At 41.3% G+C, this 15331-nt stretch overlaps 1 protein-coding gene across 1 annotated transcript in view; it reads right to left on the bottom strand.

The window, feature by feature from the left end:
• Positions 1–15331, bottom strand: part of LOC132390874 (probable E3 SUMO-protein ligase RNF212) — a 104083-nt gene that overhangs the window by 79007 nt on the left and 9745 nt on the right. The gene's annotated exons all lie outside the window — the stretch shown is intronic.

Raw genomic sequence — 15331 nt, 5'->3', positions numbered from 1 at the left:
ATTCATGAAGTCAGAATGATTGATGTCGTGACTACATTGTAGACTTCAGGACTTTGAAAGGGGCCAGTATGGAAGGCCGGTCTAAAAGTTAGAATCCAATGAATAAAAGGCAGATTGAAGAGATTCACCAGGATGTTGCGTGGTATGGATCATTTCAAATGACTGGCTGCATTTGGTTTGCCTTTGAGCAGAGGAGTCTTAGGCATACAAAAAAAAATGAGGAGGGCACAGATCGAACAGGTAGGAGGAAACGTTTTCTCCAAAGCAAAGGTATCTAAAATTAGAGAAACATTTAGGGTAAGGGGTGTTAGATTTGGAGATGATACTGTCCATAAGGTTCTTCATAAGTCAAAAGTGAGGCACCAATCTTCTGGTGACTGCAATGTTTTTAATTATACAGTCATCAGAGAGTGTACAGTTAAGTAGCGTCAGCATGTGGCAATAAGTCTAAAGTAGTAACAGCAGGGAACATGCTGGTTTGACTGTTCAATATGTATCTGTTCACACTGGGATAACTTGAAATCTATTTGCCATTTCTTATCCCATCTTCCTAAGTGATCAAGATTTCTTTGCAATTTATGGTAACCTGTTTGCTAACAACAAACCCCCTAACTTAGTTTGATCAGCAAATGATCACAATTTCTCTAAAGTTGATGTTAACATCTTATCTTTATATCCATGCAATGATCAGATTTCAGATCGTTTCCTTAGATGGCCCATTTTCCAATATCCACATATTTTCAAAGGTCCTTTATGAAAATAGTAGTTTGGTTTCAGAATTAATAACCCACTGTTCTTATAGTAAATGAAAGCATAATAAAATTCTGAATTCTTTGTGGACATTAAACAATTTGTTTTACAAATTTTTAATTTCAATATCCTCTTGTGATTCATGGAATTATATACAAAATAGTAATTTTGCAAAGTAATTAACAGCAGTCAATTTACAATTTGTTAAATGATGATGTTATCAATAATGGTATCATGGGGCAAATAGCAGATTAATAACTTACTACCATATAAATGACATTAGGATGCCACTGAATATTACTGGGCTAGAAAACTAATGCAAGTTGATGTAAGCATTGCAGAGCATAAGGTTTTGTCTACCTTTACATTTCAATTGTCACTGTTTATTCTTTCTCTTAACTTCTATTAGCCTAAAAAATAGTCAACTACAACACACACAATTCTGGAGGAACTTAGCCCATCCAATCTGACTTCATCATTGAAGTGATACATATTGTGCGGTACAAGAACTACATTGAAATAGTAGGATTAAACATTTTTACTGAGTCATGTAAGTAAAAATTTCACACTGGATGACTTACAGTGCAGGAGCTATGAACCAGGTATGCACACTCAAAACCTCATGTCCAAAACAGAGTGCCTCCTGTACATAGGAGATCCAAATGATTCACTGTGCGATCAATCGGCCACATCCGCACTCACCACATTCTCGCCATCGATCTGACACAGTATATTCCTCTTCCCCTATAGATGGGAACCAGAGGAATGGGATAAATGAGATAAACTGAGAAAAATGATGAAAGGTCTATCCCACTTGATAGCAGTCAACTGGCTGGCAGACCATCGTGTACCACCATAGGGGGACAGCTTCCCACTTTGTGCCTTCCTGGTTAGCTGATGTCAGGAGCAGTGGACTGAGAATGTCCCCTTCTTTTGATGAAGTATTCATTGACTCATCTGCTGGCTTCCCTGGGACGTCTATCAGTTCACTGATGTATATGATCCAAATGTCACCTAACAATTTGTCCATCTGTCAGCTCAAGGTCTGCTACTTGACCACACAACAGCTGGGAGCCAGTTGTCTTCCTGTGAGATATGCGAGACATTGTGAGACATTGTGAGACATTGTATTTTTGTTTCATGGCCTCCTGCTTCCCATATATTTGCTCCAGCAGTATCACATCTGTTCTCTATAGTGGGTCAGGTTCTTCTACCTTTGTGCCCACTACATACAGCACTGGCTGGGCCTTGTAGAACTTTGGCTGGAACCTGAACTTAGCCACCAGACCACTGTAATGACCTGAAGCCATCAGCTTGGAAAACCCACTAGTGCTTTTGTAATAGAGAATTCAATATGGGGCTCCCCCCAATATGATTGATGCAGAACAGCACCAATGACATTATTTTAATCAAATTTCCGCCGACCAAATTAGGCCATTTGTGCCCCCCCCCCCCAACAACATGCATGGGTAAGTGAAACCACTTCTGCAGAAAAGTCATCAGACACATCCACACTATCTACAGAGTAGCTGAGGAATGCCGAGTTTGGCAATCGTTATTTTTGGTTCTGGTATAATTTGCTTACAGTAGTGACAGCTAACCCTATATCCACGTCAAATTTCACAGGCTAACTGTCCACTTTGGGTGTAACCAAGTAAGGAGGTTGGTTCTGAAAAACAGTGCCCACTTCAGTCCGGCATTCCCCTTGTATGGAGTCGATGATTTTATTCTGCCATTTACTCATGTTGTGCTGCTTGGTGAAGCACCACTTCCAAGGTGCCCTACCTTCTGACAGAAGCAGCAGACTGACTTTTGATGCTTGCAATTGCACCAGTGGGCATGACTTTTACTACAGCAATAGCATCTCTGTGGGTGAGGAGCTAACGGCAACTCTGTGGAGAGTGCAGGCTGCAGGCTGGTGTTTGCTGGTAAACACTGACATTTTTGCAATGGGACAGAATCTCTTGACTGTTTCGTACCAGAAAAAAATCAAACTTTTCAGACAGGAAATCTATCTGGATAAGCATTGCTTCCTTGAATTTGCTCAGGAATATTTTTGTACTTACGTTCCTGTGCTACCAGGGCCGTTCTTGCCATGAAATCATCTATGTTCTCATTAGTAGTCTGTTGCAACTGTGAGGCTCTGAAGTGTGTTGTAAAGACATTGTCCTACGTCCCCAAATGTACAAAGCATCCAACACATCTATCAATTCAGATTTGTTCTCTAGGTGCATGGCATCAAAATCTTTCTAGCCAAGTTATTCATGTTGCTTCAAGTTCTCACTTGAAGCAACATGAAGCAACTTGAGTGAAGACTGTAAGGTATAGGGGCAGAATTCGGCCATTTCATCATAGCTGATCCAATTTTCCTCTGAGACACAATCTCCCCATATCGCTCCAGCCCTGACCAATCAAGAATTTATCAACCTTTGCCTTAAATTTACAAAGACTTGGTCTCTACAGCTGCCTGTGCAAAGAATTCCACAGATGCACAACTCTCTGGCTAAAGAAATTTCTCCTCATCTCCATTTCTAAAAGGGCACTCCTCTATTCTGAGGCTGTGTCCTCTAGTCTCAGACTCTCCCACATCCACTCTAACAAGACCGTCCATAATTCAATAGGTTTCAATTAGATCACCTCTCATTCTTCTGAATTCCAGTGAATGAAGGCCCAGAGCCATGAAATACTCCTCATATGACAAACCATTCAATCCTGGAATCAGTTTCATGGACCTCCTTTGAACCCTCTCCAGTTTCAGCATATCCTTTCAAAGATAAGGGAGCCAAAACTGCTCACAATACTCCAAGTAACACCTCATCAGTGCTTTATAAAGTCTCAACATTACATCCTTGCTTTTATATTTTAGTCCTCTTGAAATGAACACTAACATTGAATTTGCCTTCCTCACCACAGACACAACCTGAAAATTAACCATTAGAGAATCCTGCTCAAGGTCTCCCAAATCCCTTTGCACCAGTTTTATGTATTTTCTCCCCATTTAGAAAATTGTCGACCCTTTCATTTCTTCTACCAAAGTCCATGACCATACACTTCCTGACACTGTATTCCATCTGCCACTTCTTTGCCCATTTTCCTGATCCTTCTGAAACCTCCTCTTCAAAAGTACCTGCCCCTCTATCTTTGTATCATCTGCAAACTTTGCAATGAAGACATCAATTCCATCATAAAAAGACATACAACATAAAAAAAATTGGTCCAAATACAGATCATGTGGAAAACCACCAGTCACTAGTAGCCAACCAGAAAAAGTTCCCTTTATTCCAGCCACTCCAGCCAATCAGTCACTGCTTTATCCATGCTAGAATCTTTCTTGTAATACCCTGGACTTGTTGAACAGCCTCATATGTGGCACCTTGTCAAAGGCCTTCTGTAAATGCAAGTATACAACATCAATTGATTCTCCTTTGTCTGTCCTTCTTGGTATTTCTTCAAAGAATTCCAATTGATTTGTCATGCAAGATTTTCCCTTGAGGAAACTATGCTGACTACAGCCTATTTTATCATGTGCCTCCAAGTACCCGAAACTTAATCCTTAATAATCAATTGCAACATCTTACCAACCAATATAATCAGACTAACTGGCCTATGGGTTCCTTTCTTCTGTCTTGCTCCCTTCTCGAAGAGTGGAGTAATATTTGCAATTTTTCCAGTCTTCCAGAACCATTTCAGAATCTACTGATTTTTGAAAGATCATTACTAATGCCTCCATCATCTCTTCAGTCACCTCTTCAGAACCCTGAGGTATACTCCATCTGGTTCAAGTGACTTATCCAGCTTCAGACCTTTCAGTTTCCCAAGAACCTTCTCCCTAGTAAGGGTAACTTCACAAACTTCATATCCTCTGACACCTAGAATTTCAACCAAACTGCCTGTGTCACCCAAAGAGAAGACTGATGCAAAATACTAACTTATTTTGTCTGCCAATTCCTTGTCCCCCATTATTACTTCTCCAGCATTGTTTTCCAGCAGTCCAACATCTACTCTTGCCTCTTTGTTTGTACTTTATGTATCTGAAGAAACTTTTAGTATCCTTTTTAATATTATTAGGTAGCTTACTTTCATATTCCATCTTTACCTACTTAATGGCTGTTTTAGTTGCTTTCTGTTGTTTTTTTAAAAGCTTCCCAAACCTCTAACTTTCCACTATCTTTTGCTCTATTAAATGCTCTATCTTTGGCTTTGACTTCTCTTGTTAGCAACCATCGTGTCATCCTGCCTTTAGAATACTTCTTCCTCTTTAGGATGTATTTATCAGTGCCTTCCGAATTGCTGCCAGAAACTTCAGCCATCACTGCTCTGCCATCATCCTTGCCAGTATTATTTTCCAATCAATTTTGGCCAGCTCAGCTCTCATGCCTCTAATTTCCTTTAATCCACTGTAACACTGATACATCTGACTTTAGTTCCTTCTCAAATTTCAAGGTACATTTGATCATATTATGGTCACTGACCACCCACCCCCCCCCCCCCCGGTTCTTTTACCTTAACTTCTCTAATCAATTCTGATTCATTGGACAACACCCAATACAAAATAGCTGATTCCCCCAGTAGGTTCAACCATGAGCTGCTCTAAAGAGCCATCTTGTAGGCATTCTAAAAATTACCCCTCTTTGAATCTACTGCCAGCCTGATTTTCCCAATCTACAGGTACCTGCATATTGAAATTCCCGATGACCATTGTAACATTGCCCTTTTGGTATGTATTTTCTATCTCCTGTTGTAATTTGTAGACCACATCCTCACATCATAGTTTGAGGGTCTATATGCAACTCCCATCAAGATCCTTTTACCCTTGCAGTTCCTCAGCTCTATCCACAATGATTCAACATCTTCCCACCCTATGTCATCTCTCATAACCTGATTTCATTATTTTACCAACAGTGCAACACGTCTGTCTTTTCAATACAGTGTGTATCCTCGGACATTAAGCTCCGAGGATCTTAATCTTGTTTCAGCCATGATTCAGTGATGCCTACAAGATCATGCAGACCAATCTTAAACTGCTACAAGTTCACACACCTTATTCTGAATACTGAACGCATTCAAATATAACACCTTCAGTTATGTGTTCACCGTTTTCAATTTTGTCCACTTTTACATTACAACTCATCCTGTTGACTGCAATTTTGCCCTAACAACAGCTTCTCCTCACTACATTGCTTACTCCAGCTTTGCTGCTGATGTTAAAATTGGTCGGAGCTCAATTCAGTCCAGACGGTTTTCTTCCATTGTAGCCAGCTTCCATCAGTTAGTTGTCCCACAGCTGTGGCCTGGAATGGATTAGGTGCTTGAAGTAGAGAGGCAAAAACTACGAAGGACTAGTTTTATGATTATACTTCTTCACTGAGTTATGTAAGTAACTGTACACTTAAAGTGTATGCAACTTAGTGTGGAAGCTAGTAACCAGGCCTGCCAAGATAAAAGATGTGCACTTGAAGGCTGATGGGTAAAAAACAGTGTCTCCCGCATAGAAGAGGTCCAGTTGATTTACCACCCAATTGACTGGATGCAACCACACCCACCACATTCATGCAATCGATCTGATATAGTACACGTGGTGGAGGAGGCCATGGACAGTCAGAATGTGAATCTGAAGTCAAATTGAAATGGGTATCCACTGAGATATCCTGCTTTTTGCAGTGTATAGGGTGAAAATGCACAATAAACCAGGCCACAGTCTGTATCAGGTCTCATCCCCCGGTGGCTAACCATACTTTTAAAAATTCTCTGAATGTTGGCATTATTGGTATTGTTTACGTTGCCTCGTTCTACAATATCAAACAAGTAGCTTACTCAGTTAACTCAGAGAGTACTTGTGTGTCAGCCACTTTAGTGGGTGACTGGCATCACCTGTAGACAAGTAGCTGAGAAAACATGGAGGGCTATGTGGGAGGAAAGCGTGAGTTTGATCTTGGAGTAGGTGAAAAGGACAGCACAACATCATGGGAGGAAGGGTCTGTAATGTGTTCTATAGTTCTATGTTCTTCCCTCAAAGAAGGTGTACTGTAGGACATGACTATGATATGACAATAAAATAGTTATTGAGCTGTACTATTAATCCAGGTCTGGATCATTAGTCCAGTAACCAACACTATTGGAGAATTTATTCCAAACAGGCATGAGAGTTTCTATCAGTGCCTTAACCACTATTTCTTACTCTAACAACATTGTCTTTTACCTCTGTGCCAAATTTTGTGACTATGCTATTCACTTTGTTTGCTACACCGAAGTTTCAAAAGTGCTTTATTACTCTGAAAAGCATCAGATGTCTAAAAACATTGACAGGACTTATAAGATAATTAATCAGATGCTAGGATTTTGAAAGATGCAACTACATAAAATCACATGTACTCTTAATAAAAGAACAAATTAAGTTTTTTAAAATTGACAAATCAAGGCTAAAGTCAGCATGGTTTCCTTAAGTGGAAATCTTACCTACAAATAGTGCCCACTGCATATGTTTGTATTCAAAAAGCCATGGTTTTTGTCACTGATAGTTGGCGAGAAATAAGCAGTAACACAATCCTGTTTTACTCACTGCAGTTTCAAGCATTCAAGCTTGGAGATGCCAGAAATGGCCGGAGGTGAAGATAAGCATAAGAACATAAGAAAGAGGAGCAGGAGTTGGCTATCTGGTCCATCGAGCCTGCTCTGCCATTCAGTAAGGTCATGGCTGATCTCCATCTACCTGCCTTTTCCCCATAATCCTTAATTCCCCTACTATGCAAAACCTTGTCTTCAATGACTTCATTACTTCAACAAATTAGGAGCTACAAAGGAATTGAACCATTCAATAAACTTCTTGAATGTTACAATGAAAATGAAGATTTGAAAGATGCAATTGACCACACTGTATGAAGTCAGTCCATTATCTACATTAGGTAGGTGTCTATGCTGATTTAGTTCATTTACAGTCAATGAATTTTAGTGTACACTGGATTAATTCACAAACAAAAGAAAATCTGCAGATGCTGGAAATCTGAGTAACATACACAAAATGCTGGAAGAACTCAGCAGGCCAGGCAGCATCTGTGGCAAAAAAGCACAGTCAATACTTTGGATCGAAAGCCTTCAGCAGGACTGGAGAAAAAAAAAGCTAAGGAGTAGATCTGAAAGGTGGGGGAGGGGGAGTGAAAAACACCAGGTGATGGGTGGAACTTGGAATTATGAGAGTATTTGTAGGTTAAAGTGCGTATGACGTCAGGACGGGGGTAAGAAAAATGGAAGTCTGTTGAATATACGTGGTTGTTCAATCTACAGCGGTGTCTGAGTCACATCAATACTACACAGTGTCAGAAGAAATCACGGAAAAAAAAAAGGAAGAGAAGACATGTAAAAGATGTCACAGTTACAGCCACCGTCAAGTTTAAGCCTACAAGGTAATCTTGCTGAGAACTGGAAAATATGGATCCAGAAGTTTGAGCTGTTTTGCACCGCTAGTGGCATAGCTGAAAAGACAGAGAAAGTGCAATGCGCTACGTTTCTGCATGTGGCGGGGGAAGAGGCAATAAAGGTTTGCAACATGTTTATCTTCCAAGATGATGAGCAAGATAAAATTGAAGTGTTGAAGAAAAAGTTTCAAGATTACTGCGAACTGAGAAAAAACCTACTGTACATCCAACATGTTTTTCAGGAGGTCTGAAGGACCAACCAAATGCCTATGTAACAGATTTGAAGAACAAGGCAAAAGACTGAGTTTGGACAACTGTATGATTCTTTAATACGTGACAGGATTGTATGCGGCATACAAGATGATCAAGTGAGAGGCAGGCTATTGAGAGAGGCAGATCTTACATTAGAAAAGGCAATTGATGTTTGCTGTGCCCGCGAGATCATGTCAAGTCAGGTTAAAGTGCTCAATGAAGAGATTGAAGTGCACAAAATAAAAACTGAACACAAGCTAGGCCTGGTGAAGCGAAGCTATGGTGTTGAAAAAGAAAATGACATTCTCAAAGACTTTGCTGACTTGTTTTCTGGATTAGGATGTTTACCAGGGAAACACCATATCCAGACTGATCCAACTATTGCACCAGTCATGCATGCCCTGATAAAGATTCCAGTAGCTCTCAGGGATCAAGTAGTGGAAGAGCTACACAGAATGGAACAGATGGGAGTCATAACGAGACAAATAGAACCGACTAACTGGGTGAATAGTATGGTGACAGTGGTCACAAAAAAAAGATGAGAATTTGCATGGATCCACAAGATCACAAACAAGCTATCAAAAGAGAGCACTATCTGCTGCTCAGGGTTGAAGAGGTTGTCTCCTGCATGCCTAATGTGAAACACTTTTCAGTATTAGACACAAATCAAGGTTTCTGGCAGATCAAGCTGGATGAGAAAAGTTCCAAATAATGAAGTTTCAACACGCCCATAGGGAGATATCATTTCCTGCGTCTACCCTTTGGGATTTCTTCTGCATCAGAGGTATTCCAGAGGTCAGTGGCACAAATGATTGAAGGCCTGGACGGAGTGGTCAACATCATTGATGATTTACTGATATGGGGTGACGCAACTGAGGAACATGATCAGAGACTGAGGAGGCTCCTGGAGAGAGCACATGAATACAATCTAACACTGAACAAAAGTAAATGTAGGATCAGAACTACAGAGATCAAATACATAGGTCACATACTCAGTGCTGATGGGTTAAAACCAGATAATGAAAAGGTCGGGGCTGTGGTACAGCTACCACTATCCGAAGACAAGCAAGAACTATTGAGATTCATGGGCATGATACAGTATCTTGCCAAATTCATTCCCAACTTATCAGAGGTCAGCGCTCCACTTTGAAAGTTACAAGACAGCAACACTAAATGGCATTGGGAAGACGAACAATAGAAAAGTTTTGACACATTGAAGCAGTTGGTTACCAATGCACCAGCACTCAAGTTCTATGATGTCAACAAACCGGTGACGATGTCTGTGGATGCCAGTTCAGAAGGAATAGGAGCTGTTATACTGCAAGATGGGAGGCCTGTGGCGTATGGATCATGAGCACTTACAGACCCAAATCGAGAAGGAATTACTCGCCATAGTTTACAGGCGTGAGAAGTTTCACCAATATGTATATGGCAAAGAAATCCAGGTTGAGAGTGATCACAAACCACTTAAGAGCATCTTCAAAACGCCACTCCACCAAGCTCCTATGTGGCTGCAAAGGATGCTTCTCAGGCTACAGAGGTACACTCTCACAGTCACCTATAAGCCAGGAAAAGAAACGTACATCGCTGATGCTTTGAGCCATGCTTACCTCAAAAAGCAAAAGGAAGAGTTGCTAGGAAGAGAGCTGGAGGTCAACTGTGTTACACCTCAGCTACTGATCTCTGAGGAGAAGTTGAACATGTTCAGGAAAGCGTCTGCAGATGATCCTGAAATGCAAATGCTAAGAGACATTACAATGAATGGATGGCCAACAGAAAGAAAAAATGTTCCAAAGGAAATGCAGAAATACTGGACATTTAAAGAGGAAATCAGCTATGCATCAGGACTAATGTTCAAAACGGCAAAACTCATCGTACCAAACCAAATGAGACAGGAAATGCTCAACAGAATTCATGAGTCACACCTGGGGATAGTGAAATGTAAAGAAAGAGCAAGGGGCATTCTCTATTGGCCAGGCATGTCAACTCAGATAGAGGACATTGTGTCTCAGTGTGGTGTCTGTAATGAAAACAAAAACAGCAATCCAAGAGAGCCTCTGCTTCCCCACCCACTACCAGGAAGACCATGGGAGAAGATTGGCACAGATCTCTTTCACTACAATGGTGCAGAATATCTGCTTTGTGTGGACTACTATTCAAAATATCCGGAGATCACCAAGTTATGTGACAAGTCCAGTCAATGTGTCATTACCACAATGAAGTCGACATTCGCAAGACATGGTATTCCAGATTGTCATTAGTGACAATGGTCCACAATATGCCAGTGGTGAGTTTAGAGGGTTCTCAGAAAGCTAGGAATTTCACCATGTTACTTCTCATTCCAGGGCATGCTCAGTCTAATGGACAAGCAGAGAGAACTGTACAAACTGTCAAGAACATGCTCAAGAAGACACAAAGCAGCAACGGTGACCTGTACATTGCTCTGCTTGAATACCGTAACACACCGATTGAGGGTGTGGGGTTCTCTCCTGCGCAGCTATTGATGGGACGTTGTCTGAAGTCCAAACTGCCAACTTCCACAACACTACTGACTCCTGAAGGTAATGCTCAAGTACACAACGAGCAAAAATATAAGCAAATAAAGCAAAAGAGACAGACATACAAGACAGTTGCCATATCTGCATACAGGTGAAAATGTCAGAATACAGAGGAGACCCTTGGCAACCAGCTGTGGTTGTGAACAGACATCAGCAACCAAGATCCTTCATAGTTCACACGCCGGATGGAAGAGTCAACAGGAGGAACAGGAAGCATCTACTGAAGACAGGCGAGAGGGAGTTTCCACGTACAGATGCACAGGACATTTCCACAGATACAGACATGGAAACAAACGACACCCTGAGTGATGCAGACCGCGAAGACACAGAGGTCACTCGAGAGACTGGCACTGATGAAGGGCAAGCACAGTCGCAGCTGTGTTACACAGGGTCAGGGTGACAAGTCAAACTTCCAACTAGATACAGAGACTTACAATCTCACACAGTTTGAGGCAAAGTCACACATGCTACAAGTTCCAAGGTGTGAAATAAAAGGTTTATTAGTCTATGTTAGTAAAAGAAAATACACTGCTGTTGGTATTGTAAAATACAATGTAGAACACAGTATAGGTTGTTAAGATGTTTTTTTTAGTTTATGTTATGGCTGTTGCAATGTAAGAAAGGCATACCTAGAGGCATTGTTTTGGTAATTCACAGTGTTGTAAAACAAATATCTTGAGAAGGGGGATGTAATGTATTGTGTGAGTATTTGTAGGTCAGAGTGCCTATGACGTCAGGACGGGGGTAAGCAAAATGGAAGTCTGTTGAATAAACGTGGTTGTTCAATCTACAGCGGTGTCCAAGTCACATCAATACTAAAGGGGAGGGATGAACCAAAGAGCTAGGAAGTTGATTGGAGAAAGAGACAGAAGGCCATGGACGAAAGAAGAAAGGTGGGAGGGGGAAGAGGAGCACCAGAGGATGACAATGGGCTGGCAAGGAGATAGCATGAGAGAGGGACAAGGGGATGGGGTGAAGGGGAGGGGGAGTGGAGGCATTACTGGAAGTTTGAGAAATCATTGGTCATGCCATCAAGTTGGAGGCTACCCAAACGGAATATAAGGTGTTGTTCCTATAACCTAAGTGTGCCTTATCCTGACACTGGAAGAGGCCATGGATGGACATATTGGAATGGGAATGGGAAGTGGAATTAAAATGGGTGGCCACTGGGAGATCGCACTTGTTCTGGCAGATGGAGCATAGATGCTCAGCAACGTGGTTCCCCAATCTACTTCAGGTCTCACTGATATACCAGAGGCCACACTGGGAGCACTAACACAGTATATGACCCCAACAGACTCATATGTGAAGAGTTGCCTCACCTGGAAGGACTGGTTAGGGCCCTCAATGGTAGTCACGGAGGAGGTGCAGGGGCAGGTGAAGCACTTGTTCTGCTAGGAAGGCTAAGTGCCAGGAGGGAGATCAGTGGGGAGGGACGAATGGACCAGGGAGTTGCATAGGCCACGACCTCTGTAGATTGCAGAAAGTGGGGAAGGGAGGGAAAGATGTGTTTGGTGAGGTGGGGGGGGGGAACAGTTGGAGGTGGCGGAAGTTTTGGAGAATTATGTGCTGGACACAGAAGCTGGTAGGGTGTTAGGTGAGGACAAGAGGAACCCTATCCATGGTAGGGCTGTGGGAGGATGAGGTAAGAGCAAATATGCGTGAAATGGAAGAGATGCAGTTGAGGGCTGCGTTGATGGTGGAGGAAGGGAATCCCCTTTCTTTGAAAAGGGAGGACATCTCCTTCATTCTAAAATGAAAGCCTCATCCTGAGAGTAGATGTGGTGGAGACTGAGGAATGACAGAAAGAGATGGCATTTTTTACGAGTAGCAGGGTGGGATGAGGTATTGTACTGGATTAATTCCTCTGTCGATAAATATTAGGAACTAATTCAATATTTTATAGTACTGCAATAGTTTTGGTAGGGTTCTAACTTATTCTGTATTTCATTTAAATACATAATTTGTTACTCAGTTAAACAGTAGTTTGTATTTTTCTATACCTCTTTAATTATTTCCTTTAAACTTTGGCTAATTGGGCAGCTGCTTAATTGGACCAAAATGACTGGTCTCGATGAGTCCCAATTAACTAGAATCCACTCTATATGTCAACTATTTGGATGTCAGAATTGATGGTTTTGTGGCCAAGTTTGCAGATGATACAAAGAGACTGTAGGTGGAGGGGAAGATAGTGTTAAGATCATTCATGCTTGGAGATGTCAGAAATGGCCAGGAGTGAATATGAACATAAGAACTTAAGAATTAGGAGCAGAATCTGGTTCAGCATTATGTCCTTCCTTTTACATTCTATTCCTCTTGAAATAAATGGCAACATTGCATTTGCCTTCTTTGCCAGAGAATCAACCTGTTAAGTTAACCTTTTGGGAGTCTTGCATGAGGACTCTCAAGTCCCACTGCACCTCTGACATTTCAGCCTTCTCCCCATTTAGATTATAGTCCGCACTATTGTTCTTTTTATCAAAATGTATCATCACACATTTCCAAACACTGTTTTCCATCTGCCACTTTTTTGCTCATTCTCCTAATTTGTCCAAGTCCTGCTGAACTCGCATTGCTTCCTCAGCACGACCAACCGCTCCACCCATTTCAGAATCAGGTTTATTATCACCAGTACGTGACATGAAATTTGTTAACTTAGCAGCAGCAGTTCAATGCAATACATAATCTAGCAGACAGAGAGAAAAAAACCCAAATAAAACATAATACTAAATACACAAGTCAATTATGTATATTGAATAGATTTTTTTTTAAATGTGCAAAAACAGAAATACTGTATATTAAAAAAAGTGAGGTAGTGTCCAAAGCTTCAATGTCCATTTAGGAATTCAATGGCAGAGGAGAAGAAGCTGTTTCTGAATCACTGAGTGTGTGCCTTCAGGCTTCTGTACCTCCTACCTGATGGTAACAGTAAGAAAAGGGCATGCCCTGGGAGCTGGAGGCCCTTAATAATCGACACTGCCTTTCTGAGACACCACTCCCTAAAGATGTCCTGGGTACTTTGTAGGCTAGTGCCCAAGATGGAGCTGACTGGATTTACAACCTTCTGCAGCTTCTTTCAGTCCTGTGCAGTAGTCCCATACCAAATAGTGATGCAGCCTCTCATAATGTTTTCCACATACAACTACAGAAGTTTTTGAGAGTATTTGTTGACATGCCAAATCTCTTCAAACTCCTAATAAAGTATAGCCACTGTCTTGCTTTCTTTATGACTATATCAATATGGTGGGACCAGGTTAGATCCTCAGAGATCTTGACACCAAGGAACTTGAAGCTGCTCACTCTCTCCACTTCTGATCCCTCTATGAGGATTGATAGATAGATAGATACTTTATTCATCCCCGAGGGGAAATTCAACATTTTTCCAGTGTCCCATACACTTATTATAACAAAACTAATTACATACAGTATTTAACTCAGTATAAATATGATGTGCATCTAAAATCACCCTCCCAAAAAGCATTAATAAATAGCTTTTAAAAAGTTCTTAAATAGTTTACTAAAGTGCATTGAGTGGTAACTTAAGCTCAGTCCTAACCCCGGCACTTAACATGTCTTGCCCCTGGTGGTGAATTGTAGAACTGTAGATTGGTATGTGCTCCTTCGTCTTACCCTTCCTGAAGTGCACAATCAGCTCTTTCGTCTTACTGACATTGTGTGCCAAGTTATTACTGCAGCACCATTCCATTAGTTGGCATATCTCACTCTTGTACGCCCTCTCGTCACCACCTGAGATTCTACCAACAATGGTTGTATCGTCAGCAAACTTTGCCACAAAGCCATCAATTTCAATACCTAAACAAACCATATGAAAAGCAGTGGTCCCAATACTGACCCCTGAGGAACACCACTAGTCAAAGGCAACCAACCAGAAAAGGCTTCTTTCATTCCCACTTGCTGTCTCTTGCCTGTCAGCCATTCCACTATCCATGCCAGTATCTTTCCTGTAACACCAGAGGATTTTATCTTGTTAAGCAGCCTCATGTTTTGGAAGCAAAGAGTCTGCAGAAGGACTTAGATGGATTGTGAGAATGGGCAAAGACGCTGCAGATGGAATATAGTGGAGGAAAGTGCATGGTAATGCACTTTGGTAGAAGGAAAAAGATGTAGATTATTTTCTAAGCCAGGAGAAAATTCAAGTATTATAACTGTAAAGGGACTTAGAAGTCCTTGTGCAAGATTCTGTAAAGGTTAACTTGCAGGTTGAGTCAGTAGTAAGGAAGGCAAATGCAATGTCAGCATTCATTTCAAGAGGACGACACCGTATCCTCGTTATATGCTTCTTCATACTATGCGGATTCAGTTATGCGAGAAACCTATTTCTAACAACGTCTCCTTATA

Source organism: Hypanus sabinus, chromosome 3 (genome assembly GCF_030144855.1).
Source record: "Hypanus sabinus isolate sHypSab1 chromosome 3, sHypSab1.hap1, whole genome shotgun sequence".
NCBI lineage: Eukaryota > Metazoa > Chordata > Chondrichthyes > Myliobatiformes > Dasyatidae > Hypanus > Hypanus sabinus.
This window is presented reverse-complemented; position numbering and strand designations above follow the sequence as displayed.